Genomic DNA, 5,479 nt, shown 5'->3' on the forward strand with positions numbered 1-5,479 from the left:
TGACGTAGCCAGTTTGGCTGAGGAAATTTGGCGACTGAAATCAGATTTGGCGACTGAAGTTCAGTCGCCAATTTGGCGACTACCTCAAATCAGTCGCCAAAGGCCTTTTCAGTCGCCAAAGCCACTGTATGTTTTTGTGGTTTTTTTCGTTTTCATTACTAGCCAAATATTTACAACCTGCATAAAAACCGATGTTCCACAACACCATACATCCCAAATTTCAACACACACAACACCATACATTTCAACCCAACACCTCCCATTTTCTCAAACTTCATTTCATATATTGAAAATGAAAGTTTTACAAGCTAAGCTATTCTAATGTTCAAGTCTAAAGTTCAAGTTTTACAAGCTTACATGCTAAAATCATCTTACTTGGAAGCCAACACCAGCTCCACTCCCCCCATGTGGACCATGCGGATCATTTGGATCGTAGTTGGATCTAGGTCCGGGGTTACAACCTTGCCACCAATTCTCAAACATTTCCATTCTTTCCTTCATTTGGCGGAATTCTTCATCACGTTTGGCAAGTTCTTCATCACGTTTGGCATCACGTTCATCACGCTCTCTTATTTGACTTTGAAGTTGACTAATAATTCCCGGTTGATACGTGTTGCTGGGAATTGTTGAAGTCGATCTTCTACGCGTTTTCTCATAGAAAGCCGGTGTTTAACTTCCGGTACCATACACTTGCCCTTTCTTGAAGCCATCCACCAACTCATACCATATGTCATTATCCGGTTTTTCTGGATTGGCGGCTTTTTCTTGTTCAAATGCTTCCTACAATATTAAACAAATGGTTGTAAGTTAATATGGTAACCACCTTATATACGACATTTTAAAAGAGAATAAATTAACAAAAATTAAGTGTTAGGGAAAACTTACATATAATTGCTTGTCTTTTGGCTTAGTCCAAGTTCTAACCCCTTTGTGGTCAACCCTAGAATGCGTGTCCAGAAACAGTTCCGGTACCGTCGCAATCGGCTTTGACTTCTTCTTTCCTTTATGAATGAAAAAAAAAAACATACATGTTAGAAAATCAACAAAAAATCTAACATAAAATAAACATGTTGCATTGAAAACAAAAAAAAGTGTGAAATAATAGACAAACTTACACCCAATACTTTATCCCAGAACGATCGTGAACCCGCGTAATGAGTAGGCTCGTTCACGCCGTCTTCCTTTCCTCCTCTTTTGTTGAGGGTTGCTTGCTTAGACTTCTTCTGAAAAGCTTCAGTTTTGGTATGCTTTATTAAGCCTTCATACTTGTCACCTGCAATTACACATATGAAATCATAATTAATAAGTTACTGATATTATTTATAATATAAAAGAGTATATGCTAATTAATACAAATAACCAAACAAGTTAATTAAATACCTTTCATGTGCTCTGGTTCCTTCGGGCGCCTAATTACCTTCCAGATCACGTCCCGATATCATCGAGTACCGACGTCATCGTACCTGTTACGGACATTCTGTTCTTGAGACGGTGACCAAGCAAATGATAGCTACAAAAAAAAAAGCGAAAAAATTTCATATTAGTATAAAATAAAAGTATAACCTTGGTTCTTAAAAAATTTATCAAAATTAATTATTTGGTTTCTAAAACAAAGAATTACGGAAAATATATACCCGAAAGTTATTGAACCACGCCTCTTTTTGTGCATTAGAAGCTTGTGTCCACGATGTAGGAATTGGACCCACGAAATTACTCTTCGTGCTTTTCGTGACACCTCGTACCACGCAATCGTCCATAAACCTGCATTTATTTTGAACATGTAAAATTAGAAACAATTATTATTTTACAAAAAAAAAGAAAGAAAGAAATAAAAATAGTAGACTAATAAAGAATAAAACTTACCATAATCCCGACGGCTCAAGAATCATCCGATGATCCGAAGTGTACCGTATCGGCACCCGTACTGGCTCGTCGGCAGCGTCAGTGTCCTCACCGTTACCGTCACCGTCTGTCTGCATCGCATCCTGCTGCACAAACTCCTCCTCCTGCTCCGCACGCGTACTCTGTCCAAAACTTGAGCCGCCTCCACGCTTCCTACCTCGACCTGCTCCAGCCATCTGCAGTAATACAAATAAAAATTAACACAAATAATGATAAATGAAAATTATACAGACTTCTAAATTTTAATAATTTACTCTTGAGGAATACAAAATTATACCAATTTAATCATCTTCATCTCCAAACCCCTCGTCCTCATCCTCATCCTCATCCTCATCCTCATCATCGTCATCATCATCATCATAATCATCTTCCTCTCCAAACCCCTCGTCCTTCCTCGTCCTTTTCTCCTCCTCCCTTCTCCTCCTCACCTCCTCTTCCCCCCTCCTCTCCTCCTCTTCTTCCCTTCTCTCCTCCTCCTCCGCCTCATCCTCCCCCGGAAGTCTCTCTTCCACATCATAATATTCTTCCTCTTCCATGTCTTCACCATCTTTATTCTCATGCTCATAGTTGATTTCATCGGGTGGAGACAAAAGTGTTTCATTTGAAACGTTTTCTTCTTGGAAAAAAGTTGTATCAACTTGTGACCGTGCCTTTGTCTTAAAGATTGCACACCACGCATTTTGATTTCTATCCTTTGTTGTGCTTGGATAAGTAGCAAAATACACTTGATGAGCCTGATGTGCAAGTATAAATGGATCATACTTAGAGTATGTTCTAGTACGATTCACTTCTACAAGCTTGTATTGTTCATGTACTCTCATTCCAGCCACAGAATTATCCTTCCAGTCAACCTTGAATAAGACAGTTTTATAAGCTCGGTCACGTCCACTATAACTAATTTCAAAGATATCTTCAACTATACCATAGTATTCGTTGTCATCAAGAGAAGAAATAGTAACCCCCTAATTGCACCTAGCCTTACCTTTACCGTGGTTGAATGTTTGAAAATTAAACCCATTAACCGAGTATCGATTCCACGTTTTTACCATTTTTGAAGGACCAAAAGCCAAACTTCTTATCAAATCATCTTGAATATTCAACTCAATTACATGTTTCTGAAACCATGATGGAAATTGGTCCTCATGTTTGTCCCAAACATCATCCTTACTTATATTAGGATTCCTCTGAATGAAATCATTAACAAACTGTGTTTCGTATGACTCCAATAGGTCACAATTAGATAGCACGTAAAGGTGGGCACGATTATACTCCTTATCATCCAAATATCGTGTTTGCCCCTTTGATGAACACCCTTCATCATCTTGAGTTTGAAAAAATTCGGGTAAACTTCCGTCTACTTCATCCGGTTTCTCAACATTCAAGTTTTATGCTTTGGTTTCTATATGTTTTTCAATGTAAAGAGAACAAAAGTTTGCAATCTCTTCTGTTAAATAAGCATTGCATATAGAACCTTCCACCCTAGCTTTATTACCAATTTTTTTCTTCAAATGATTAAGAAACCTATAAAAGTTAATGATGAGTTTTATTAATAATAAAGTTAACATATAATAAATAGATTAGTTATTATTATTAATTTTAATTTAAAAGTGGCTAGATTATCTTAATTACCTTTCAAATGGATACATCCACCTATATTGGACGGGTCCCCCAACTTTGGCTTCATATGGCAAATGAACCGGTAGATGCTCCATGGAGTTAAAAAATGCAGGAGGAAAGATCATTTCAAGCTTACACAATATCTGTGGTATTTGCTCTTCCAGACGAATCATGTCATCAACACATATTGAAGAGGCACATAAATCTCGGAAAAATTGACTAATCTCAACAACTGTATTCCAAACATTTTTCGGCACGAGGTGTTTCAAAGCAACGGGTAATAATCGCTCCATGAAAACATGACAATCATGACTTTTCAAGCCTTGCAACTTCAACTTCTTAAGATCAACACATCGGCTAAAATCTGATGCATACCCATCAGGAAAATTCAAATTTTGTAACCACTCACACAATACCTTTCTCTTAGCTTTGTCGAGAGTGAAAATGGATGTTGGCTTAGACCCGTCGCCGCGAATGTGTAATTTGGGACGATGACAAAATTTCTGCAAATCTTTTCTAGAAGCAATGCTATCACATTTTTCACCTTCTACATCCATGATCATGTCAATTAGTTGCTCAAAGAAATTCTTTTCTATGTGCATTACATCCAAATTATGTCTTATCAACATTGTCTTCCAATAAGGAAGGTCCCAAAGAATGCTTCTTTTAAACCAACCGTTTTTCTGCTTTTTCAATTCTTTAAATTCTTCCTCGGTACCCTCAATAGGGGATGGTAAATCACATACCGTCTTCCATATCTCATCCCCAGGCACTCGTTTCGGAGGGGCATCAAGCACCTCTTTACCTTTTATGAAAGCTTTCTTGTTCCTCCTATGTGGATTTCCCTCTCGTAAGAAGCATCAATGACAATCAAACCAGCTTATTTTCTTGCTATTGGGAAGCCAAAATGCTTTACTTTCCTCCATGCAACAAGGACATGCTTTTTGTCCTTGTGTAGACCACCCAGATAGCATACCATAGGCAGGAAAATCATTTATTGTCCACAAAAGGGAAACTTTAAGTTGAAAATTTTGTTTTTTGGACACATCATAAGTTTCCACCCCAACTTCCCACAAATATTTCAACTCCTCCACCAATGGTTGTAAATAAACATCCAAATTACGTTTCGGGCTTTTTGGTCCGGGAACAATAAGTGACAAGAAGATAAATGGTCTTTTCATACATAACCAAGGTGGTAAATTGTATGGTGTGACCATAACGGGCCAACAAGAATACTTCCTCCCAAAATTACCGAAAGGATCAAATCCATCTGTACACAAGCCAAGTCGTACATTGCGGGGTTCCTTGGCAAAATCAGGATACATCTGATCAAATCGTTTCCATTCTTCCCCATCACTAGGATGACTCATCTTCCCCGGAGCACGTGGGTTTTCTTTGTGCCATCTCATTTGTTCGGCAATGTTTTTGGTGGCATAGATTCTTTGAAGTCTTGGTGCGAGAGGAAAGTAAAACAATTGGTTACATGCTATTGGTTTCTTACTCTTTTTAGCCCTCTTACTACCGTTGCCTTTTTTCAACACCAAAACTGTATCTCCTTCACTTGTCTCATATCTATCCGCCCCACAATCTTTACATTTGTCAAGCAAAGCATCATCTTTCCAAAATAGCATACATCCTTCAGGACATGCATCAATCTTTTCATGCGGTAACTGAAGACCTTTAACTACTTTTTTGGTAGTATAGAAACTTCGGGCCATGATATTATCATCGGGGAAAGATTCCTCAAGGAACGAGGCAATGACATCAACAGCAACAAATGGCATATTAAACTCACATTTCAAGGTAATTAGCCTAGAAGCGGCTTGTAACAATGTCATTCTGCTTCCTTCATACAAGGGTTTTTCTGAGGCTTTTAACATGTCAAGAAAGGCTTTTGCTTGTGGGTGTGGCGGTTGTTCTTCGGAAATAGTTGTATGGTCATCACTATTAAAAATAGTGG

General features: G+C 38.2%; 1 long non-coding RNA gene across 1 annotated transcript; it reads right to left on the reverse strand.

Annotated features, from left to right (window-relative positions):
* Positions 1-422: 422 nt before the first annotated feature.
* On the reverse strand, positions 423-1,203 carry LOC141615008 (uncharacterized). The gene is made up of 3 exons (XR_012529542.1): positions 1,116-1,203; positions 886-1,001; positions 423-780 (listed from the first exon to the last, which is right to left on the reverse strand). It is a non-coding gene; the product is annotated as an uncharacterized LOC141615008 (long non-coding RNA).
* Between the last annotated feature and the right edge of the window lie 4,276 nt (positions 1,204-5,479).

The sequence above is a fragment of the Silene latifolia genome, chromosome 11 (genome assembly GCF_048544455.1).
Source record: "Silene latifolia isolate original U9 population chromosome 11, ASM4854445v1, whole genome shotgun sequence".
NCBI classification, from domain to species: Eukaryota; Viridiplantae; Streptophyta; class Magnoliopsida; order Caryophyllales; family Caryophyllaceae; genus Silene; species Silene latifolia.